Raw genomic sequence first — 25,034 nt, forward strand, 5'->3', positions numbered from 1 at the left:
GAGAATTGCTTGAACCCAGGAGGCAGAGGCTGCAGTGAGCCAAGATCACACCATTGCACTCTAGCCTGGGCAACAAGAGTGAAACTCCGTCTCAAAAAAAAAAAAGAAAAGAAACTTGCTCTCTGGATAACCTGCCCAAGATCCCTACAAATGTAAATACTGGTTTAAATACATGTAATAAAAAATCATGTTTGCTTTTCTTCCCCAAGGTAGTATAGTCTAAAAGACTAAACGCAAGGCTGGGGGTGTCCAGTCTTTTGGCTTCCCTGGGCCACACTGGAAAAAGAATTGTCTTGGGCCACACATAAAATACACTAACAATAGCTAATGAGCTAAAAAGGAAAAAAGAAAAAAAAAGTCTCATGTTTTAAGAAAGTTTACAAACTGGTGTTGGGCCACATTCAAAGTAGTCCTGGGCAGAGGACTGTACAATCTTGGACTAAAGCAGTGATTCACAAAGAGCAATTACTCTGGGCCAAGTAGTGTCTGAAGGTCTAGGAAAACAAAAATCAGGCAGGATTCCTACATCCAAGGAGTTTCCCTATGGGGTCATGAGAAACAATCATCAAGTTCAGATGGTGGGTAGTATAAATCAGGCTGGAGGGGGAAGGCTAGAAGAATGATAAAATACTAGTTACCAGTCCTGCCCTATGTTTGTTGACAGATTTCATTTCAAAACACATCATGGTCAAGAGTCCAGCTACCTAGGTAGGCTATTTGCAACTCAAGAGAAAGGAGCACTTTTGAGCAAAAGTAACATCTACATCTGAATAGGGGTGTAAGGAAACGTAATGCCTATGAAAAAACATAAATAGCAGGCCAGGCACAGTGACTCACGCCTGTAATCCTAGCACTTTGGGAGGCCAAGGCGGGCTCACCACGAGGTCATGAGATCGAGACCATCCTGGCTAACATGGTGAAACCCCATCTCTACTACAAATACAAAATATTAGCCGGGCGTGGTGGCGGGCGCCTGTAGTCCCAGCTACTTGGGAGGCTGAGGCGGGAGAATGGCGTGAACCCGGGAGGCGGAGCTTTCAGTGAGCCAAGATCGTGCCACTGCACTCTAGTCTGGGCGACAGAGCGAGACTCGTCAAAAAAAAAAAAGAAAAGAAAAGAAAAAGAAAAAGAAAAACATAAATAGCAGATGGGAGCAACAGCAATTCTTCCTGTTTCTCAAGCTGAGTGGCCCATGTTAATGCAGTTAGCCTGCCAGGTGAGAGCTCCAGCGGGAGACACCTCCCCAAGGAGTCAGACAGTAACTACAAACACTGTTCAAGAGCTAAAGCATATTCTTACTGTGTTTTAAGAACTAGCTATTCTTGGAAATATTTTCCTTCAGTTTCTAATCTCCAAATACCTTCTTTTCGATGGAAATTTAAGATGTGTAAACCTCTTATCTGTCCAGTGATTAAGACCTTTGAACTAAATGTAATCGATGCCGAATTCTTCCATATTCTCTACACTGATATTTACATACTTTAAATAACAGCCAATTGAACTGGAATATCTCACATGGCTTAGTCAGGCAAAAGAAGTGGATGGAGGGACAGACTGAAGAAAAAGAATATAATTGATCCGAGTAGTAAACTTAATGACTCTCTGCTGTATCTCTACCACCTGTATCTACAGACCAACATTTGCCTCGCTGTAATTACTGATTCCTTTGTTTGCTTTCATCCATCGTAGGCTACTTAAAGGAGCTGCGTCTCCCAAATTCATCAATAAACAAACGTGAATTCTGCAATATTTTAATGTGGTTTGTATGTTCCCATGTCGCATTCATAGGGTAGAAAAACCTCATGTCAGCTATTCATTTGTATACAAAAAAAACAAGTTTTCAACATATTCTTAGCATGTTGAAGCCACTTGAACCACTTTGACAAAGTTTTACCCGAGAAATACATGAACAGATGCCACTGATCTTTCATTTGAAGAACAAATTCATCACAAAAGCAATTATTTGTACCTTTTAACTATATAATTTTTTTTTTTTACTTACGGCTTCAAATGTGTAAGTGTGTATCTTGCTCGTCCAATCCAATAACATATTTATAGAGCAGAAATAGAAGAATCTTCATACAGTTGAAGTATGATGTGTGCCTGCAGTAGCAGAAAACTGACACCCACACGGAACATTGCCTAAAGTTGAGAAGTGGTAGAATCTAAACATCTACCAATCACTCCTTCGGTTTGTTTGTATTTTCCAGTTTTGCTTTTTTGTTTGTTTGGGTTTTTTTTTTTGTTTTTTGTTTTGAGACGGAGTCTCACTCCGTCGCGCAGGCTGGAGTGCAGTGGCGCGATCTCAGCTCACTACAGCCTCCACCTCCCTGGGTTGAAGCGATTCTCCTGCCTCAGCCTCCCGAAGAGCTGGGACAATAGGCGTACGCCACCATACCCAGCTAATTTTTTTGTATTTTTAGTAGAGACGGGCTTTCATCATGTTAGCCAGGTTGGTGTCGAACTCCTGAACTCAGGCAATCCATCTGCCTCAGCCTCCCAAAGTGCTGGGATTACAAGTGTGAGCCACTGTGCCCAGCCTGTATTTTCCAGCTTTAAAACCAAAATGACACCATCACTATCACTAGCAAATCACATCAGAAGGTTTAAAAAAAAAAAAAAAGAAAATATCATCTACTTGGAAATACACATCAAAAGGCATATCAGTCACCCAGTTACTCATCTGTGTCATAAATTGCCGTTCAACCATCGATACTGTGTCATTCTAGCTAAGTACACAACCTACAAGATGAGCCAAGGCTTCCAAACAAAACATATGGTACGGTCTGTGAGAAATCAGGAGGCAGTATGGTGCATTAGAAACATTAAGATAAAAAATGAATTGCAAAGAACTATCACTGCCCTTCCCATTCTACTACCTGCCTTAAATCACACTGACATGGCCCTCTGGACTAGATGACCCACAGCCAGCCCCTTCAGCTCTTACCCAGGGAGTATCTGCTGCATGTTAGGGGAGGAACACGAAGAAGGGGAAGGAGATAAAGGAGTCTCAGTTGAAGAGGATGCCACTGGCTAATTCATGAGCTGAATTCATTTAAAATGAGACAATTTTCAGACCAAGTATTGATTTAATAAAGTGCCAAGTGTTCATGGCATAGATTATATCGATGGTATGAGAATGTCTTATACTTCAACCCAGTTCACAGGTATAGACAATAAAGACCCCTACCATCACCTCAACTACAACTACAGTTTTAATATGCAAAGCAGAAGCCTATGAAAATGAAAATTTTGCAAATAAAGGATCAACATCCAGAAATGTTTTGGAATGAGTAAACTGTATTGCTAGAACTAGACATGCTTACGGGAACCCTGCATTATTATTTAACTACAGGTTACTTTAGAAATCAATTTCATACCATTGTGAAAAGTTACAAATTTTTTTTATTTAATAAGAATTCCATCAATAAGAATCAGCTAAAGAAAACTAGACACTGATCTGAGGAAAGATCTCAAGATGGACACAAAAATATTTCTCTCTAATAATCCTATTTAAAACTAAGGCCGATGGCACTCAGAAATGAGACAGCAGAAGGTGAATGTTGACCATCTAAGAGGTATGTGACATGTAAGAGGAGGGGAAATAAATCACAAATGATGTCTTAGTTGTGCCCCTACCTCCTCCTCCAAAAAAAGAAAAAGAAAAATCCACTGTGGTATTTGCCAAACGTTCATTACAAGCTGGTTCCTAGATGTGAGAGTAAAGAAAAGGACAGCATTCTGAAATGTGCCTTATTCGCACAGCGTGATGTCACATGGCCGTGAAACATGCCTTTCCACGTATCCAGCCCTTTACTGGACCACAGGTTCAGTTAGGTGCTAGAAAGTGACATCCAAAGATGAACAAAGCAAGGTCCTAACCTTGCAGAACTCACAATGCAGAGTAAGTAGTCACAGCGCAGAATTAGGGCTAAATTCATTTTTACTTCGTTAGGTTTATAATTGACTAATGTGTAAAGATTTCAAGCCACCTGCTTCTCTGGGGGCCTGATATTCGCAACTTCACAAAGGCTATTACTAAAATGCACTCAGTTAAGTTGTTCAATAATGATTGATCCAAAGCAGACCAACAGCATTCAATAACCTGGAGGGACATCCTCAGCTTTCACTCATCGTGTTGTGTTTCTGAAAAGTTCCCACAATGTAATACTATTTGTCTCCCTCAAATAATACACAGTTTCATCTTTCATTTCAGACTCTACCTTGGAAGGATGCTCAGATGCATGAGCCATCAGTACTCATTACTTGTAACGTCTCAGGGCTTTAGGACAATTACTACTAAGGTTATTGCCTGGAAACAGAATAATTACTCTAACTGGAGTTCATCAGCTACTCGTCTTCATAGTTGTGCTTACTGATGAGGTGAAATTTTGGCCCATTTATGGAAGTCATCTCAGCTGCCAAAGGCGATGTTCAGAAGACACATGCTCTCCACGAACATAATGTCCTGGAGACAACCGTCAACACTGAACGGACATGGGGTGCTTGGTATGGATCAGAAACTGTTATAGGGCACTGTTATGGGTCCACAAAACAGACACATCCCTGCCTCCTGGAAGTTTTAATCTAGAGGAGCAGAGACATTACATAATCTCATCAATTCTGGTAAATGCAGGAACAAAAATGCCCAGCGCCAGAAGGTGTGGGAGCATCTTTGCAAGAGTGACATTTAAGCTGAGACTTGAACTAAGAGTAACTTCAACAGTGAGGAAAAGAATATTCCAGGCAGAAGAAACAGTAGGCACAAGCTTGGAGCCCTGGGAGACCTGAGAGGCTGTTGGCATGGCTGAAGAGGGTGGGTGAGAGAGTGTGTAGGTACGGAGGTAAGAGAGGAAAATAGAAGGTGAACATGCTGAGAGTTTGCGTTTCATTCCAGGTGTAATGGAGAGTTAGGTCTAAAATCTTATGCAGAGGAATGTCATGCTTGGATTTAGGAGAGTATTCGGGCAGAGATCCAGGAGAGGATAGAAGCTTCTACTAGATTCAAGGCTTCAAGTAGAGGGAAATGGACATATGTGAGTTTCACTACCCAAGAAGGAGGCCATATGGGGAATTCCAGGAGACAAGCCTACTTTTCTGGTATGATTGGAAGAAGGCGCTGTCTACCAGGAAAGTGAGTGCTAAAGGTCCTCCCTGACATTGAGTTGAAAATAGACATTGCATAAATGTTAAGAGTTAAAATGTTTAAATTCTACAATAATTTACATCCTATGCTTTATGTAGAAAACCATTCTCCAGTGCAAAGTTTTTATAAAAGACATTAAACAGCATCAAGTTTCAATTATTTTTAAGGCCAGTGGTTTGTTTACCTAGTGTAGTAAAATTAAATTGTTATTCCCAATTTCACTGGGGATTCATGAGGCAATATTTGTATTGCCATAGTTAACGCGATGTGACCTTAAATTTGAGCCAGGAAAGCAATCACTGAATTAATTGACAGGGTACGCCTAAAAGTCGTCAACTGTTTTAAAAAGACCCTCTCTGGCTGGGCGCAGTGGCCTGTAATCCCAGCACTTTGGGAGGCCAAGGCGGGTGGATCACTTGAGGTCAGGAGTTGGAGACCAGCCTGGCCAACATGATGAAACCCCATCTCCCCTAAAACAAAAGACAAAAATTAGCCGGGCATGGTGGTGCACACCTGTAATCCCAGCTCCTCGGGAGGCTGAGGCAGGAGAATCGCTTGAACTCGGGAGGCAGAGGTTGCAGTCAGCTGAGATCGCACCACTGCACTGCAGCCTGCGTCACAGAGCAAGCCCATCTCAAATAATAAAATAAAATAAAATATAAAATAAAAATAAAAAAGACCCTCTCAAAAGGGCTAAGTATAGACATACCCACATCCACACTTGTTGAGAATGCCCCTCCAAAGAATCCCTGTAAGTATCACTACTTGTTTTATTGCTTGGAAAGGCCCCAAAATTCATTAGCCTTGGTTTCCATAGTCATGGAGGATTTCCATGATTCCTGACACACACTTCCTTTTCCTCAGTGTCCCACTGATTCATAAACTTTCTGTCAAAACCCCCACCACTCTTCCTCTACTTGCTTCTATTCAAGCCTCTGCCTTCTGTCTTCAACCCCAAGTCTCTATCCAGTAAAATCTGTTCCACCATTAAGAGTCTGATGAATCCTTAACAGAAAGCACAGATGCTAGAACAGGATTTTCAAGTGGTCTAGGCATCTGGTCAACTCTTTTGTCTAGAACAAAAAGGGCTCTCTACCATTGCCACTATGGGTAGGAGATTTTAAAATAAGCTTCCCCAGGATCATTCCATTCTGATTTAGAAAACTCAAGTCTGGGCCAGGTGCGGTGGCTCACGCCTGTAATCCCAGCACTTTGGAGTTTAAGACCAGCCTGGCCAAGATAGTGAAATCCCATCTCTACTAAAAATACAAAAAAATTAGCCAAACATGGTGGCACACACCTATAATCCCAGCTACTTGGGAGGTTGAGCAGAGAACTGCTTGAACCCGGGAGGCAGAGGTTGCAGTGAGCCAGGATAGTGCCACTGCACTCCAGCCTGGGTGACAGAGCAAGACTCCATCACAAAAAAAAAAAAAAAAAAAAAAAAAAACCAACCCTACCAACATGTTGATCTTGGACTTCCAGCCTCCAGAACTATGAGAAAATATATTTTGGTTAAGTTATCCCATCTGTTATTTTGTTATGGCCGCCTGAGTAGAGACAGGAGCAGAGCACTGGTGCCTCCCCAACTTGTGTTAATGCGGGTACATCCTCCCAGCCTCTCCCAGCCTTCCCTTCCTCTTCTCCTGCTCTGTGCTTTCGTCCCCTGAACACACAATGAGGAGGCAACAGAGGGGCTCAGAAACAAGAGGTCACTGACTGCTGACCTAGAGCAATGCGGTTTTGCTTCCTGTATTGTACTTACCAAAAATTCTGCCCACATAAGGGGAATCTGAACACTTCTTGGAGCAGAAAGGAAGGGCTTTCTTTCCCCTACCCTCAGCCAGGAGCAAAGCTGCACAATTACTATGCTCAAACGTCCCCAAATACAGCCATTTCTTCCTTTTCGGAAGGGCTTTCAAACCTTATTTAACAAGACGCACCACTGCTCACAGGTGCCTTTTCCTCTCTCAAGCCTGGAACTGTGTAATTAGCTAGTGAGGTAGTTAAATGTGTTATCAGAACCAGATTTAAATGGAAATGTGTCCCCAGCCAATTAAACCTCACACTAACCACAGTGCATGTTAGCATCCTCAAACATTTGGTTCTATCTGTTGGATGCTTTCTCTACCTGGTAAACTATGCAAACAACTGCTAACAGGTCAGGGCTTGCTCATTTGCCACGCTTTGTGATATCCTGAGTTTTTTTTTTTTTTTTTTTTTTTCTTTAATAGGTATACATCTCTGAATTCTCACCCCCTTCCAACAGGAAGCACACTCAACTCAAAACTGGCTTGGGTTTCCTCCACCCCCCTTAGAAACAGCAGTAACATTTTTTGCCGCATTACATCATTCTGGACTTCTTTGCCCTTTTTCGGAGATTCCTGGTTAGCTTACTGAAGAAATGACACAGAATCCCCCTTTAGTCGTATGCTTAGCCAATGGGGATCAATACAGAAATTAGATTCACAGGTAGAAACTACGGGTCTAAAGAAAGCAAGTTAAAGGAATAGTGTGTGTACATGTGTTACAATCTGCCAACTGGTCCCTCTATCCATCACTTCCTTCTCCCCTTAACATGGCAGTTATTTGTTGCTGGAAACAAGGATATGGTCAAAGAATACATTGCTAATCACAGCATTAAAGTTCATCAGGATGATTTGATTTAAGCAAGAAGGGCTAATTAACACAGATTTGGGGTGAGGTGGAGAGATATGAAGCTTGTTGGCTTTTAAATTCACTTCTTTGTTAAATTCACTTTTTAGTTAAATTCCATTTAAGAGTTAGTTAAGTCAAACATAACAACTCAGGAATATTCACAGAACTTCTTTCCCATTAAGAATTCATTTCATTTAGGCCGGGTGCAGTGGCTCACGCCTGTAATCCCAGCACTTTGGGAGGCCGAGACGGGCGGATCATGAGGTCAAGAGATTGAGACCATCCTGGCCAACATGGTGAAACCCCGGCTCTACTAAAAATACAAAAACAATTAGCCGGGCATGGTGGCGGGTGCCTGTAGTCCCAGCTACTCGGGAGGCTGAGGCAGAAAGGCGTGAACCCAGGAGGTGGAGCTTGCAGTGAGCCAAGATTGCACCACTGCACTCCAGCCTGGGTAACTGAGAGAGACTCTGTCTCAAAAACAAACAAACAAAAAAAAAAGAATTCATTTCATTTAATACTACAGTTCTTACCTTAGTGGAACCACGTTACCATTCCATTGGATAGTTACCTCTCTCTGCATTGTGGTCAGTTGAGTTCTCTTATGATGACCCCCTGTACGTGCCCACCCAGAAAACTTTGGTACAGATGAAATCAAAGCCCAAGTTCTCTATCTGGATGGCAGAAATAAATCCAGTTACAATAGAAAAGTAGAGGTGAATGGAATGAGCCAGTTATGTTCTGTTTTTGTCTATTCTACCAATGAAAGGATCACCAAACCTTCAATGAGACTTTCCATCAGTCAATCATCAGGTCAGATGGGGAAAACTAGTATCATGCAGCTGTGACTCAGAAAAAGAAAACACGTACCTGGGAAGCATTATCAATCTTGTCTTAACAACCTTCTGGAGAACACTGGTGCAAATACGTGTTACTATTTGTCTGAAAACCAAACATTTGAAAATTCTGGAACCAGATTTCTAAAGTCCAGTTGAGTGAGCCCTGGGAAATCTGAGCTTGGGTTCTCAACAACAGATCACCAGGGCTACTGAGGAAAACGCAGTGCCACAATAAACCTCCTGTCAATAGGGTGGCATTCACCCTGTTTACCTGACGTTGGGTGATTATGAGAAGCCTTGGGAGGCAGTGTCATCACCAATTGTTAATTGAGATTCTTTCTTCCTTAGAAAAATGAGTTATTGGGGGCCGGGCATGGTGGCTCACGTCTGTAATCCCAGCACTCTGGGAGGCCAAAGCGAGCAGATCACTTGAGGTTAGGAGTTTCTGATCAGCCTGGCCAATACAGTGAAACTCTGTCTCTACTAAAAATACAAAAAAATTAGCCGGGCATGGTGGCAACGCATGTAGGCTACTTTGAAGGCTGAAACAAGAGAATTGCTTGAACCTGGGAGGCGGAGGTTGCAGTGAGCTGAGATCGTGCCACTGCACTCCAGCCTGGGCGACACAGTGAGACTCTCAAATATTATATACACACACACACACACACACACACACACACACATTAGCCGGGCTTGGTGGCGCGCACCTGTAGTCCCAGCTACTAGGGAGGCTGAGGCACGAGAATCGCTTGAACCCGGGAGGCAGAGGTTGTGGTGAGCAGAAATTGCGCCACTGCACTCTAGCCTGGGCGATAGAGTGAGACTCTGTCTAAAAAAAAAAGAAAAAAGGACGGCGCGGTGGCTCACGCCTGTAATCCCGGCACTTTGGGAGGCCAACAGGCGGATCACAAAGACAGGGGTTCGAGACCAACCTGACCAACATGGGAAAACCCCGTCTCTACTAAAAATACAAAAAAATTAGCCGGGCGTGGTGGTGAGTGCCTGTAATCCCAGCTACTCGGGAGGCTAAGGCAGGAGAATCGCTTGAACCCGGGAGGCAGAGGTTGCAGTGAGCCAAGACCGCGCTACTGCACTCCAGCCTAGATGACAGAGCAAGAGGAAAAAAGAGAAAAAAAAAAGAAAAATGAGTTATTCAGAGAACATTCCAGGACACCTTATCTAATCATAGTAATAATAGTTATAGTAAATACCCAGGTGGTCACCTAACCTCACTCACCTCTGGGTGCATTGCAGAATTAAGGAGTGGGAAGTCACTTCAGAACTCTGTGCCTGTCCATCTAAAGTCAATCTGATTTCTCTACATTTTCCTTTTCTCCAATCATCTTACACCTAAGGCAAATAGAGGCACTGTTATCCTCTACTGAAAGAGCTGAGAACATTCGCAAGGGTTAAAGATAGCAAATACTCTACAGCCTCTACAGTTTCCAAGGCAAGCTCAGAGAAGGCCAGGAGAGCACCCTATGAAGACCCAACTCCCAGGAAATCTTTCTTCTCTGTCTCTTTAAGAAACAGGTGGTTCTCTCTGTCAGTGGATACTGTTTTCCCCCATTTGATACACTGTTTCCCCAATTAGGTCTTGTTACTATTTACCTTGGTTATTGTATTAGTCTATGTGGTAATGGTGTTTTGAATAGACTGTCAAAGGAAAAATGAAGTGGGTCTTTTCAAAATCACTTTGCCAAGCAATTCAGGAAACTTGTAATTTAGAAAGCTCAACGAGGAAAAGTTTTCATCTAACATCTATTTCTTCATAAACTTAAAAAAGAAGTGTTTTTCTCTAATAGAACCACAGCTTTTCTTTAAAAAGAATAAGAAGTTTTAATTTGGGTTTATTTTAGGAATATATCCATTTCTGAATCTACATAACTAATAATTAAAAGCATTATGAAAACAAAAGTTACCTATTAATTGTGGGTTTCTCTGGAAACTGTAAATTCAAAGCTCCTCTTAGTGACCTAAACATATCACTTTAAATGTGAAATTAAAATTGTGTCTCATCAAAAATAAACTTATCACAGATTATCCAAATACAAATGCACACATTTGCTAACATCAGTTTCAAACATCCCAATAGTATGCTTTAGAAAGTGTTTTAGCAACTTAAGCACTTAAGTTCCGTATTTTAAGGACCACTTCAGAATCGAACAGATTTTTTAAATCCTCTAAATCACCCCAAATACTATAAATGGTAATTTTAAATAAAAAAGATTAAACATCCTGTTGGCTGGGCGCAGTGGCTCACGCTTGTAATCCCAGCACTTTGGGAGGCCGAGGCGGGCGGATCACGAGGTCAAGAGATCGAGACCACGGTGAAATCCCGTCGCTACTAAAAATACAAAAAAATTAGCCGGGTGTAGTGGTGGGCCCCTGTAGACCCAGCTACTCGGGAGGCTGAGGCAGGAGAATGGTGTGAACCCGGGAGGCGGAGTTTGCAGTGAGCCGAGATGGCACCACTGCACTCCAGCCTGGGCGACAGAGGGAGACTCCGTCTCAAGAAAAAAAAAAAAAAATTAAACATCCGGTTGTATGCAGCTCTCAACCCAATAAGCCAGATAACGCTAGAAATCGGCATAAAAGCTCTCCATCCACCACCTGCCATAACGTGCACACTGGCTCTGCCAAAAGCGCCCTGAGCACTCCAGGGGTGGGTGGGATGCCTAACTGCTCCGCTTGCTCTATAGCCCCCAATAAGTCTAAAACCAGCTGGTGTTGTTTTCAAACGCATATCCATCATCGCCAGCTCCCCAGCCCCCAACCACTGTGCATTCTGGGAGAAAAACAAGGTTTTAATTTAAATTTTAGAAAAACTAAAGTTTAGTTTTACGAAGAAAGCTACTTTAGTGCATGCCATATACTTTTTGGCATATAAAGGAAACCACATGCACATAATGGAAGAAGCAGAGAGGGGTAAGTTGAGGGGAAGATGGCCTGTGGATGAAGTGGCAGGAGGTAGTGACTGCAGCGTCCCCCTGAGGCATGTGTGGTGTATTAAAAGGCCGAAGAGGTGTCCTCTGAGGGAGATGGCGAGGCGGATATAGGATCCAGACTGGAGATATATATATATATATATATTTTTTTTATATATATATATATATATATTTTAGTGGTTCTAGGGTACATAAAAAAATGGTAGAAAAAAATGTTTACGTTGCAGACGGTGAGTAAGAGCGACACAATTAGACATTCTCCACTTCTCTCTCAGAAGAGAGGGGCAGCAGGAATGAGGCTTTCTGGGGAAATAACCTGGGTTTCCACGCAGCCCATAAGCAGCTCATGGGACCTTGAGCAACCCACTAACTTCTCTAAGATTCTTTTGAGTTCCAAAATGAGTGTTTAGTCATGAGCTTTTACACCTTCTGCTCTAAGGAAAGTATTTACAAAGGACTGAGGTTTGGATAGCGGTTAAAAGCAGCCACTGGCTTTCTGTCAATGAATCCTGCGTGGACGCAGAACAAAACAGATTGACAAATTTAGGTAGGACTTGGTTTATTTCTAATCAGGCAACATTAACTACACAGTGGCAGAGGGTCTACTAGAACCTGGTTCGTATCTCAGAGCAGAATTGCAGATAAGTAAGACATTTGGAGTTATGACTTCCATCTGCAATGGGCAAGGAGAAACGTGAAGGTATCGACCAAATCTACATTTACAGTCCTTAGTAAGAACAACCACAGTCATCATACTAGAAAGGAATGACTTAAGGTATTAGCCTCCGTTCACCATGACAAGAAGCACCTCTAATCTACAAGCAATTTAATGTAATACTGATGAAATATTAAAAGTACGCACTGGATCTCTTCCATAATAAGTAACTTTTCATTCAAGAAGTTAGTATCACTCTCTCTAAATTAATACTGAAGATGTCAATATGTGAAAAGGTTACCCATTTTATTCAAGAGTCCTCCCCCATTTTTTCCCCCTCAAGAGTCCATATTACCTACGATAAAATGGCCAAGGCTTAGGAGAAGTACAGTGTAGCTCCATCAGACAAGGATTGAAATCCTAGGAAACCTTTTAAAAGACATAACCACTGTATCTAAAATCCCCTTCCTTACAGCGAACACCTGACAGATGAAGTAAAATATATGACTTCCCTCCAGAACCCATGATTCAAAAACCTGTTTAAAGAAGCTGTTAAACAACAATTTACCCAAAATAAGAGTGAAGTCACCTTTGCTCAACAGCAAAAAGTGTCCAGAAGGACAAAAGCAAATCCCTTGGGCATATCCCTGAAGTAAATGTCTGAAATGTTAAGACCAGTTCCAGAATTGATCCACCCCAAATATCTGAAATTCCAAAGAATTTTTTTTTGTTTTGTTGTTCAGAGTTCCTGATTACTAAGGTCCCCATGGGGATAATTCCTTCAAAAGATTTGTCAGTAGATCACAACATCTTTACATACAACCTTCAGTTTTACTCCAGGTATGGAGGTGGTGGGCATGTGATGCCTGTTTGGCAAGGGCGGGGTGGAGGTAGGGGGACTAATATGGAATGTAAAATACCTGAGTTAGCTTATCAACCTCAGTACTAATGACTTAGACTTCTTTCAAATGCTAATGATACATCTGATTCAAGACACAACAAAGCTAAGGATTTTCAGGAATCTAAATGAATTATATCTACACCCAAGGTCATAACAACTAATCAGGGTGAGTCCAGGTCTCAACATACCAAAGCAGTAATCCTGTCTCTGAAGTTCCAAGGACTTTCATTTTTTCCTTCCATTAAAAAAAATACGAATTCAGTATGGAGGCTGGGTTGTACTAACCTACCCACTGCGGACTTTTGAAACTTAGTCCACATGAACTGCTGACGTTATTTAGGGTATTCCTAACCACACCTGGAGGACTTTTCTAAACCACAGACTTCTATATTCTACCTACTGAGCAAGGCACCACCATTAGCCTGTCTTGCAATAATGGTCTCTTTGAAACAAATATATGAATAGCTATAGATGGAGGATGCAGTAAAGAAAACTGATATTCTCACTCCTTTATGGCGACTGTGGTTAAAAAGATGCACTGAATATAAGGAGGTATGTCCTAAGTGCATGACAATTTCGTTTAATCCTTACAGTAACCATGCATCACAATCCCCAGTTTCTAAATAAAATTGAGGCACAGAGAAGGTAAGAAATTTACCAAAGATGGTACAACCAGTAAATGGCTAAGAGAAGAGTCGAACCTGGTGCTGTGGCTCCAAAGTCCATCCCCACCACACCTAACCCTCCAAATCATGCTTTCTAAATATCATACTCCCTACACAACGTACAAATTGCTGAAATACGTACTTCAAACAGAAGTTCAAAACACAAACCAATGAAGTCCAGTCCTGCCTCCTTCAAAATGAACTAGCAAAAAAAAGAAAGAAAGAAAATGAAAAAAAGAGCTCATAAAATGCTTAAGTGATAAGGGGAAAATATTGTGTAAAGGCTTTGCTTTCTCCACTGCACACCATTTTCCTATATTATCCTGAAGTGTTTCCTTATGCCCTGGGCCCCTGTGGTGCTTGCAGATGGTTTCTATTTCTAAATCTCTAAAGCTTTCAGGAATGTATTCCTAGACTTCCAAGCCTGCTCAATCACCACCTCTCAGCACTGATGGCCTTGTTGAGTCAAAAAATCTCAGCTTTCCCTGTTTTTGTTCAAAAATGTACTGAGTGTGGAAAGTCTGTAAAACATTAAGAAATAATTTTTTATGCTATTTAAATCCTTAGAGTGCAGAAGAAAAACACACTATTTCATTCTCTCTGCCTCCCATTTCATCCCATTTCTGACTTCTAGAGGGAAAAGAAGAATGCTGTTTTAATCTCACTGCTTCCTTCTTAGGCTTGTGGCTCCTCAAAATTACAATTGAACTATATTCTGGTGAGAAATGGACTCTGTATGGTTGATTTTTACTCTTGAGAACATTTACCAGACATTTGCTCTCATGTGACACTTACCTAGACGTCTGTCTCAAAGGCTGTGGCTGGAAAGGCATTTCACAAAAGCCTTCCTTTGGCAGGCTGGGCACTGCTGTGGTTTCAAGACTACCCTTGTATTTTCTCAAGAGAACTTAAATGCCACCTCTTAAGTTACAAAAGTATAAGCAGACCTAGGGAATTCAAGGAAGGTGGCCATCCTGATATCATGAAATACACTTTCAGGCTAATTCCCATACAATACAGAATTTCAAATATCTACAAACACAAGGACACAAAATAGGAACCATGATATTTGGTCCCCTTTAGGATTGAGACATCCTACACTTCTAACTTAATATTCCTGGGGTCCCCCGGGCTTCATTAATCAAGCTGGAACAAAAATACAGCTGAATATACTGAAATTAGCTAGTGATGTCAATTACACTGAAAGTGTTGATTGACACTTTCAGTTGTTGAAAACACTTTCAGTGTAATTGATATCACTAATTGAGACTGAGAGATTGAGGAGCCCTTAAGAGCCAGCCATTCCACACTTAATCATTTTTAGACACCATATGTAGCTCTTACTATAACCGCAAAATAGGAATTATTAGATTCTTCAAATCCAGTGTCTACACGATTTCCTGAGAAACCACCCCAAAAACATTACCCCAAAACACATAAAGAGTACCTTATCTTTCAAAATATTATATTTGCAACTTCACAGTTACTTCCTATTATTTGTCCACTATAATTAAGCCAAAGAGAAAAAGCTCATGTTCACTGGCTTATCTAAAGTCTTAAGAGCTACAATAAATCTAAAGGATTAGATATAATTAGAGAAAATTTGATATATAACAATAAAGATTCCATACCCATTCTCAGAGAATATTCAAGTTGTCTATATACCTACTCAGCGTTTTTCCCCAGCAGTTACCTGGTTTCCAGGGTACCAGCTAAGACCATCATTAAGAAGAGAAAGAAGATGTGAAATGAGTAGGTACAAACTACATTAAGATAAAGGCCTGGATAAATCAAAGCATTTCTTTCAACAGAATCAGATACCAAGGGCAATTGCTTTTGACAAATAATAGTTCACAGGTCTTCTTTGTATATTTTTGAAAAAAACATTTACAAGAGATCACAAAAATAAGACAGAACAATTTGATAAATCTTTTATTTAGTACGCATTGTTTATTCCAGCTTATAAAGTTCAGTAGTGCTTGATGTAAGTTTTTATGCCTGTAGATGAACGTCTTAGCTTGATGCTCCAGGTACACTGGGATAAATGGGAAGCCAGCTTATTAATAGACTTGCTAGGCTTTCCCTTTCAAACACATTTAGAAAGACAGAAATTGATTATGTTCCAAAGACCAGTATCAAAGCACTATAAAATAATATTCTATACCAACCAGTATGATTTCAAGTTATTCATAAGATTTTATAGTATGTATACACACATATGTATGTGTGCATTTGTATATACATCACACCTTGTTTTTAAAAATGGATATGGATTTTGCAATTTTCGCAAAACTACCGTGAATAACACAGACATCATTTTAGAGTGATCAAATCTCCCCCAAATGAAAGTTTCTCTCTGATGTCATACTCCGCTTATCTTGACCATGGAATGAAAATGGCTTCAAATTGTTCTTAATTGTGAAATTAAAAAATAAAGAGACAGAACGCATCACCTCTTGCACTGTAAGATCCAGGAGGATTATGGATCCTGGTAAAGTCAGGATTATGAAGAGGCCTCCAAGGATAGACAGCCTAAATGCTTAGGGCTCTCCCATTGGACCTTTAAACTAGGGTGATGTGGGGAGATAAGGTTCTCTTCTACACGTCACAATGGCAGACTGAGTACCAGTTAAAGAACGGAAATGCCACTGTCATTGTTGGTGCATTTTATCAAAAGGCTCCATATTTCTCTACCTGCTAAAGCTTGGCAAAAAAGCTAACTGGCTAAAAGAATAAGCGAACTGATAGAAATTTTTGAATTCGGTAACAATTTTTAAAATTCGATTTAAATATTATCTGACTCAAAAACCTAAGATTTACTGAATTCGGGACATGCTGGTATACATTTGCTATTGAATTTGTTCTATATTCCAACATACCCCTCGCCAAAAACACAACCTAAAGGAAAAGAAAAAAGAAAGAAACCTGTACACATAGCTCTCTAAATCATAATAAACTACTAAATACTAAGGAGTACAATCCTTCTACGTACATGCCACACAGAAGACAGCTAGGCAGCCACCCTGATAGATTGAATGTGGTCAATATCAAGTTCTTATCAAAAAGGACAAAAGAGATGATTTCCATTGCTCCCACGTGTTATTCCACCAGGATGTACTGACAATACTTAAGCATAAAACCCTGCTAAACATAACCTACCACTGCAAAAAATATCATATTTGGCTCCTATTTGATATACACAATAAGTCCCTTTTTGGGTGGTAAAAACAAACTAGCCTGAAAAGAAATCTAAATGGCCATAACCTGGAAAATAGATCACCTGAAAGAAAATCAGCCATCAAAGGTATATCATGGCTTCTGTTAGGTAACGGGAAAAAGGAATCATTGCGAACCTAACCAACCAGCTTCACCCCAACCACTGCCTTCTTTCTCCCCCCACCAGTAGATTTCCATCTGGACGCCATTCGCCTTTTGGAATCCTTAATGAAACAATGAGGTCGGAGTCCAGAGAAAACAGAAAGGGTTAGGATCCTGAAAAGGTAATCATTTTCTTCTCTTAGGTTTTTGTAGGCCATCTTGTTCGAATAAACGCCAAGATGTCTTAATTTTCCCCAAGTGGTGCCACTGGAGGCAACGCCCACGGACAGTTTTGAGGCCACCGTCCCTTAATCAAATGACCAAAAAAGATCTGTCAAACGGTTAATTGATGCAAACTAAGAAAGCTACCCTCACTGCAGTAAGATATGTTACAGGAAAAAGAACAATGAACCGTACTAGCAAGGAAAATAGCAGTGTGCGGGTACAAAATATTTAATCTACAATTTGCCCTCATCATCATCAAGGCAGATCTTAATTTTGGTCAACTGAAATCAGTAAGAAAGCAAAAGATGAGAGACAGGCTGGAAAAGAATAAACACACACACAGGCGGGAAAAACTGTCATTGGTGTCCAAGGGTTTCCCGCAACATTTAGGGCAAACGCCTTTGTTCCTCGGCTCGGGAGGGGAGTGGGTGGCTGGATGATGGAGATGGGATGGGGCTGCCGGGCCCTCCACACCCTGCTCTCCGGCGCATGCGCGAGGCCAAGACAAAGGAATAGGTAATTACAGTCCCGATTCATTCATTTTGTCTGCAGTACTGGGGGTCTGTTCGCCCGGGCTGTAATCCCGGGAGGTGTGGGGGGGAGTCGGTCCACACCCCTATAGCAGAAGACCATTTCGATGCTAGCGTGGGGTTTTAGCCCGCCCCACAGTGCGAGTGGCCGCGGGGGAGACAGAGGTGTGTCAACCCTGTACAAGGTACTAAAAAATGCACCCATGTGCGCTGTGCTAATTTCAGCAGAGTGAGAATTACACGAGCAAGGGCTGTCCACCAAGCTCGTTTCAAGGCGGAAATGTCTCTGGGGAAGCAGATAAGGAGCCTGGCCAAGCGTTCGATGAATATTCATGAAAAGAATGCGGTTTGCAGCCGCGCATTGTGCGTGCGATCGGATCCAGTATTCCGCAATTTTTATTTTTCTGGAAATGGAGGGGGGACGGGGGCGGGGGAAGCAGGAACCGGGCACCGGGTTTCAGCTTTAGCGCTTTGGGCAATAGCTGCTCAACCCCAACCCTGAGCTCCCAGCGGGGCTGAGCCCCGTTAGGGCCGCGCGCTGTCAGGTTCAAGCCCACACCCCCCGGGCCGGGGCCCAGGGCGGAGGCGCCCGGCGCATTCTTGGAACCGAAGGCTCGAAAAAACAAACCGCTCCGAGGCAGCCCACAGGTTCGTGGGAAGGCAATTCCGCCACGGACGAGGCTGGGGCTCCGATCTGCTCGGGAGGTGCTTCTGAGTGCACGTCGCCGTGTGAACCTCGTATTCCTTGGCCCCAGAATCAAGATCCAGGAGTCCCACGGGTCGAGAAAACCCGTTTGCCAAAGCAAAAAGCCACCCTCTTCCTTCAGATCGGGCCAGATTCCCGTCTTCTTTCTCCCCGGACTCCCGCCCCACCCCACCCCCACCCTCATCTTTGGCTGCTGCGCCCCTCGCCCCGAGCGCTTTCTCCCAGGCTGGTGAGGGCTCGGATGACGGAAGCGCTCCCTTCAGCCCATAGAACGACCTCCCCAGGACTCAACGCACTTAGGGGGTTTCGCATTCGGCAATTCCTCCCGTCACCCGCAGCTTCTCTCCCCGACAGCCCCCTCCCCCCCAGCTCCGGTTACCAGCCTCGCCGCCCCCCTCACCCCTCCACCCTGCGAGCGGCCGAAGCCTCCCACTTCTGGGCCCCTCATCACCCGGGATCCCCAAAGTGCGACGGAGCCCTCACTGAGGGACCCCAGGCCCTTGCCGTCCAATCCGGGACCACATCCCAGCTGCCCGCTGCACGAAGGGAGAGCCTGGGGGCTGCGGGGCGGGGCGCGGCTCGGTGGGGGACGGAGGCCCCTGGGTCCGCGGCGGCGTGGGGCCACCGGGCTCGCCTCCTTACCGGCTCTGGGTGCCTGTGCAGCCCCTGGGTGAGCGCGGTGCCGCCGAGAGGCCGGGGTCGCTGGCGTCGTCTGGCTGGTGCCTGGCCGCTGGCGGAGGCTCTCTCCCGGCTCGACGGCAGAGCCCGGAACGAGGAGCCAGTTGGAGCGCTGCCGCCGCCGTCGTCGCCGCTGCCGCTACTGCTGCCGCCGCCGCCGCTGCAGCCTCTGCATTTCTCGCGCTCGCTCCCCCTCCCCTTCCTGCCCAGTGCCCTCCCCCCGCGCGTCCGCCCGCCCAGCCTCCCTCCTCCCGCGCTCCCCGCCCGCCTCTCTCCCCTCCCTCCAGCCCGGCGCCCCGCCCGCCTCCCCTCCACTCCCTCCAGCTCCGTGCTCCCCACCCCCTGCACTCCCTCTCCTCCCCTCCCCTCCCCTCCCTCCGGCGCAGACCCTCCCCTCTCCCCTGCAGCCCGGACACGCCCGCCTCCCCTTGACTCCCCCCAGCTCTGGGCCCCCACCTCCCCTCCCCTCCATCACAGTCACCCCCATTTCTCTGCTATCCTCCATCCTGGTCCCTCCCTTCCCCCTATCTCCCTTCCCCTCCAACACTGTGCCCCGCCAACGTTTTCTAACTGCCCTCTATTCAGATCCCCCCTCCGCCTCCCCTCTCCTCCCCTCCATTCCCGTGTCCCCCTTCCCCCGCCGCGCCGCCTGGGCTGTCCGTGGGCTTGTCTCTCTCTCTCTCCTCATTTATTTGGAACGGTTGGATAAGAAGTGCTCGGGCTCTCGCTCAGACTGAGGGAGCTGCCTCGAGGTGATATTTGAATGACACCCCCTGGCACCAGCTACCCTTCTCAGACCCCAGTCCAGCCCGCTCCCGACGTCGACTGCGATTCCGCTACCTCGGCGGGCGGCGAGGTTGGGGTGAGCCCCAGCTGCAGGCGCGTCTGGGCGGCGCCGCTGCAAACGAGTTGCGCACCTCGGGCGGCTCCGCACCTGCACCCGCACCCGCGGGGCTGAGCCCCGAAGGCTGCGGCTTCGGGGGAAGTGCGGTCGCCGAGGTCCAGCTGGTGGGGCGAGCGACGTCGCCCCTCGGAGGATGCTCTCGGAACTTGGGAGAGGAAGGAGGGAAGAGAAGAGGGGAAAGGGGCCGTCGATGTTTTTGCTGTCTGTGCTTTAATGGAGCCCACCAGTATTGAGAAGACGGGGTTGGCCGAGGCAGCCGCACGCTCTGCTCGCGAGCGCTCCAGTCAAAGCTGGGGCCAACCACGGCGTGTCCGGGTGCCCTGCGGGGCGGACACTTGACTTAGCACCGGGACACAGAGTAGCCACCGGGGTTGGGAGATGCGTTCACTTTGCTTACCTGTTGGCAAGAGGACATACAAAAATAACGTAATGTGACATCGTTGACAACGGTAGCTCTTTGATTAGACAAAAGCCAATTTTACCTTCCCGCAAAAGCCAGTTGACGCCGTTGGAACTTTTATTTGCGGCATTTTGGCGCCCTCTGGCTGTGTTTGGATCGCTTTCATGCTCGCCTTGCGTCCCAGCCAAGAAAAAATCGATTGAGTTGCAGGTTGTCCTCAAGATGGTTCTGCCCTCATGACCTGGGCGCGAATTCAGGGACAGGGTCGCCCTCCAGAACCGGAGTGACAAACTGTAGCCATACTTAGGGAGGCAGACGTCAAAGGCAAGTACATCTGCACTCAGCCGGGGAAAGGTAAGTGCATTTTCACTTAACAGGAAAATTAACTTATCATAATTTTAACTTACATACTTAAATTAAGCAAAGTGACCATGTCTACTCAATCGCACTAGCGATTTTGCGGTGGAAACACTTGAGGACCCTACTGTACACATTTACAGGTCATAGGAGGCAGCACCAACTTAGATGAACGCATGCCAGCTGGAAATGTTCAAATTTAAACCAAAGGTAAGAAAAAAGCGGGAACTGTTTGTTTTTTTCTTTTTTCGCCATTTAAAGTGAAATAAAAGTTAGTGTAGTAAAATACCAGGGAAGCAAATCACAAATGAGCTTGCCTCCAAAACATTGTATTCTTTTGAATATTTATTTCCCTCACACCAGTACACCATCTATAAAGGCTAAATGGAGGACGCAGGTTTTCCCACCTCCTTTTGGAGACAGATATTTCTTTGTTGTGGGAGGCTGTCCTATGCACTGTAGCATGTTTGGCATTCATTGCTGGCCTCTACTAGCAGCCAGTACCACCCTCCACACACACCACCAGCACCAGCACCAGCTGTGACACCCAACAATGTCTCCAGATATTGCCAAATGTCTCCTGGGAGGCAAAATCACTCCAGGCTGAAAACCAGTGAGCTACATTTTCTTTCAACCTTTATGAGAAAGTCTCTAGGTTTTTACCCTATCAAATTAGATGAATATTTGCAATGTTATGCTCAAGACATTTCCTGACTTTGTTAGAGGAGCTGCGTACTTGTTCATTTAGCATTCAGGGTTTTTATCCTTGTGATCTTGCCGGCATGTAAATCATCTTAAAATTAGCAAATAGATTTTCTCATTGTATTTGCAGTATAAGCCTGTGGGTGTTATCTTCCTTCTCTATTCTCTTTTTCCAATTAAAAAAAAAAAAAAAAAGACACATAAAAATTAATGTTCAGTACCTTCAGCGCTTCCAGCTAAATTTTCATGATGGAGAAAACAAACCTTTCAAAGGTGTGATTGGAATACAGATCACAGGTTACCATAGAAACCAGAGGCAAAAGCTTACACCAACAAGAACTACAGGTCTCCTTAATTTTGTCTTCCATCAGATTTAGTTGTTCTCTTAAAAGGTTGATTTTTTTTAAGGGGGGTGAGAATTCATCTTGAATGAGATAATGATGCAACTGATTGATAGTGCTATTAATCTTTAGAAGCTTTTACAGAATTTGTAGGTTTGCAGCAAATGGTTGCCAAAATATTACCTCTCAATGTAACTACATTACTATATAAAATCCAATTTGGTGATGTTTTTAGTCAATTTTAGTTGTTCATCTAACATCGTACATTTTTAACGTGTATGCTCCTTAAAACATTTTTTTAAACACATACTTGGGGAACAAATGAATAAACTTTAAAGTTCTGAATTTTAGAAAACTGTTTAACTATTGTGAATGTGTCTGTTTAGACTAATGAACTTGGGAACAATTGTTAAGGGTGTAATTTATGGTAAATTTAATTAGCTTTCACCATTACTCTCATGAAAAAAAAAGACTGCTTTACTCTCCAAATGGAATGAATGCATTTCTTTTTGACAAACAAAGCTGGATTTCATCGGTTATAAACTGAATTCCATTGTCATTTTTAATTGCCTGCGTAACTTGCTCCAGGGAAGCATAACCTGCATTATGAAAATCATTATCCAAAAGATAAATTATTCTGTGATTACTAATTTTTTTCTAACAGATTTGTCATTGCTTGCAATATAAGGCACTCATTGTCACTTAAATTACTAGTCAGTTTACAAAAATTTCCATGTGCGTTCAGCTTTTCAAATCATATCTATTGTGTCAACTAAGACATCTACAATAGATTATTACACAGACCTCACCAAGCCTCAAAACCTCTTATCTTCCCTCTCCCCACCTCCCACATCACCCACCAAGGCCTAGCATCTTTCTCAGTTTCCCATCCTTTCCTCTTAAATAGTAAAAAGAGGATTAAAATCTCAAATAAAGGATGTAGGACAAGAATGAATCAGAAGCATGGTGACAGTGATGTCACCGAGTGTGACTCTAGCCACCTTTGCTTGACATCTTTCTGGATAGCTCCTGTTCAAGGCCACTGCATTAATCCAAACCCTCAGAAACCCATTTAGAGAATTTGAAAGTAAATTCAGCTCTACTGGTAAGTTTTCGGTGGAGGAACAACTTCCTGCAATTTGTTTATAAAATCTTATCTGCAAATTGCCAGCAAAAGGCCAGACAGTACTACAGATGAAAGTGTACAGCTTTTTTTTCCCCTTAAATATATTTATAGTTTTTTAACCAGAAGAAAATATTGAATCTATATATTTGTCGTTCTTCCTTCCTGCCCCCAACCCTACCCCATTATTACAACCTCACCTTTCACACAGCCAAGTGCAAAGACTTCCTTTGTTTAAATCAGTAGTTCCCAATCAGGGGCTATTTTGCTATCCAGAGGACAATTGGCAATATCTGGAGGTATTTATGGTTGTCACTATGATAGGTGAAAGGATGAGGAGGAAAAAGTGCTACTGGCATCTAGTGGGTAGAAGCCAGGGATGCTGCTGAACATCCCACAATGAACACAGGACAACCCCATGACAGACATTCTGGGCCAAAATGTCAATAACGGCAAAGTTGAGAAACCCAGGTTTAAATGAGCATAAAGATGCTACCCAGTTGGAAAATGCCTGATTTTTTTTTTTTCCCTAAGAGCGCATGCTGCAGAGGGAAGCTGCCTCTTGCTGTGGTTTAGGGTATCTTCAGCAGGGCAAAAGGCTTGGAGGCACAAAATTTAATGGAGAAATTTTAACAAGGGCCTGCGATGCACAGTGCCTGCGGAGTCCTTCATTAACCACCATTCTCCACTCTAACGCAAATTGAGGCAATAGTTTCAAGAGGAATGTCAACTATTAAAAGCAGGGATTTTGAATTGCATTCCCTGTTACTGCACACTGAGTAACTGGAAGAAAATGACTTAACCTTGTTTCCCTATTTAATTTCCTCTTCATGTACTGTAAAAGGATAGCTGGGAAACCTGAGCAAACATTTGTTTACTACGAAGCATCGGACTTGAAATGGAAGGGACAGCCTAGCCTTGGTGCTACATTAGGAACATTTGCCCAAGATGAGAGGCAGATAAAAACAATCCTGTGCACCTGAACAGCTCTCATTCCCAGTCCCCTTCTCCCTTCCATAGACTGTAACTCCTCCACTATCCTTTCAGTCCCAAAGTTCATTTCTAGTCACTGGCATTTTCTTTTCTTTCCTTTCCTTTTTTTTTTTTTTTTTTTTTTTTGACAGAGTCTCGCTCTGTCGCCCAGGCTGGAGTGCAGTGGTGCGATCTTGGCTCACTGCAAGCTCCGCCTCCCAGGTTCAAGCGATTCTCCTGCCTCAGCCTCCCTAGTAGCTGGGACTACAGGCGCCCGCCACCACGCCCAGCTAATTTTTTTTTTTTTTTTTTTTTTTTTTTTTGTATTTTTAGTAGAGACAGGGTTTCACCATGTTAGCAAGGATGGTCTCGATCTCCTGACCTCGTGATCCACCCGCCTCGGCCTCCCAAAGTGCTGGGATTACAGGCATGAGCCACAGCGCCTGGCCCAGCATTTTCTATTAAGAAAATACGTAAAATTGTCAGATGCATTTAAACCATTACGACTCTATCTTGAATAGGGGCTGGGTAAAGTAAGGCTGAGACCTACTGGGCTGCATTTGGAGGAGTTAAACATTCTGAGTCATTGGATGAGATACAGCAAGGTCTAGGAGACCTCGCTGATAAAACCGGTTGCGATATAGAAGCTAGCCAAAGCCCACCCAAACCTAGATGACAACGAAAGTGACCTCCGATTGTCCTCATTACTCCCACCAGCACCATGACAGTTTACAAATGCCATGGCAACATCAGGAAGTTACTTTATATGGTCAAAAAAGGGGAGAAACCCTCAGTTCCAGGAACTGACCACAGTTTTCCCAGAAAACTCTTGAATAATCCACCTCTTGTTTAAAATATGATAAAAAAGTAACTGTAAGTACCAGCCAAGCAGCCCATGCCGCTGCTCTGCCTACAGAGTAATCCTCTTTATTTCTTTACTTTCTTAATAAACTTGCTTTCAACGTA

The 25,034-nt window shown here is 43.7% G+C and overlaps 1 protein-coding gene and 1 pseudogene across 51 annotated transcripts in view; one reads left to right on the forward strand and one right to left on the reverse strand.

Moving 5' to 3' along the window:
- BASP1 (brain abundant membrane attached signal protein 1) overlaps positions 1–25,034 on the reverse strand; it is a 1,209,505-nt gene that overhangs the window by 40,364 nt on the left and 1,144,107 nt on the right. For 34 of the 50 annotated variants that reach the window (XM_050794737.1, XM_050794751.1, XM_050794717.1 and 31 more), the window contains exon 2: positions 19,234–19,413. The gene's annotated coding sequence lies outside the window, so the exon portion shown is untranslated. Of the gene's footprint in view, positions 1–19,233; positions 19,538–19,855; positions 19,861–25,034 lie in introns of those variants that run through there. The other 16 variants (XM_050794757.1, XM_050794715.1, XM_050794743.1 and 13 more) reach the window with 3 other exon arrangements.
- LOC126957185 (uncharacterized) overlaps positions 19,631–25,034 on the forward strand; it is a 107,481-nt pseudogene continuing 102,077 nt past the window's right edge. The window contains exon 1 of the transcript XR_007726679.1: positions 19,631–20,927. The product of XR_007726679.1 is annotated as an uncharacterized LOC126957185 (transcript). The remainder of the gene's footprint in view (positions 20,928–25,034) is intronic.

Source organism: Macaca thibetana, chromosome 6 (assembly GCF_024542745.1).
Source record: "Macaca thibetana thibetana isolate TM-01 chromosome 6, ASM2454274v1, whole genome shotgun sequence".
Lineage (NCBI taxonomy): Eukaryota > Metazoa > Chordata > Mammalia > Primates > Cercopithecidae > Macaca > Macaca thibetana.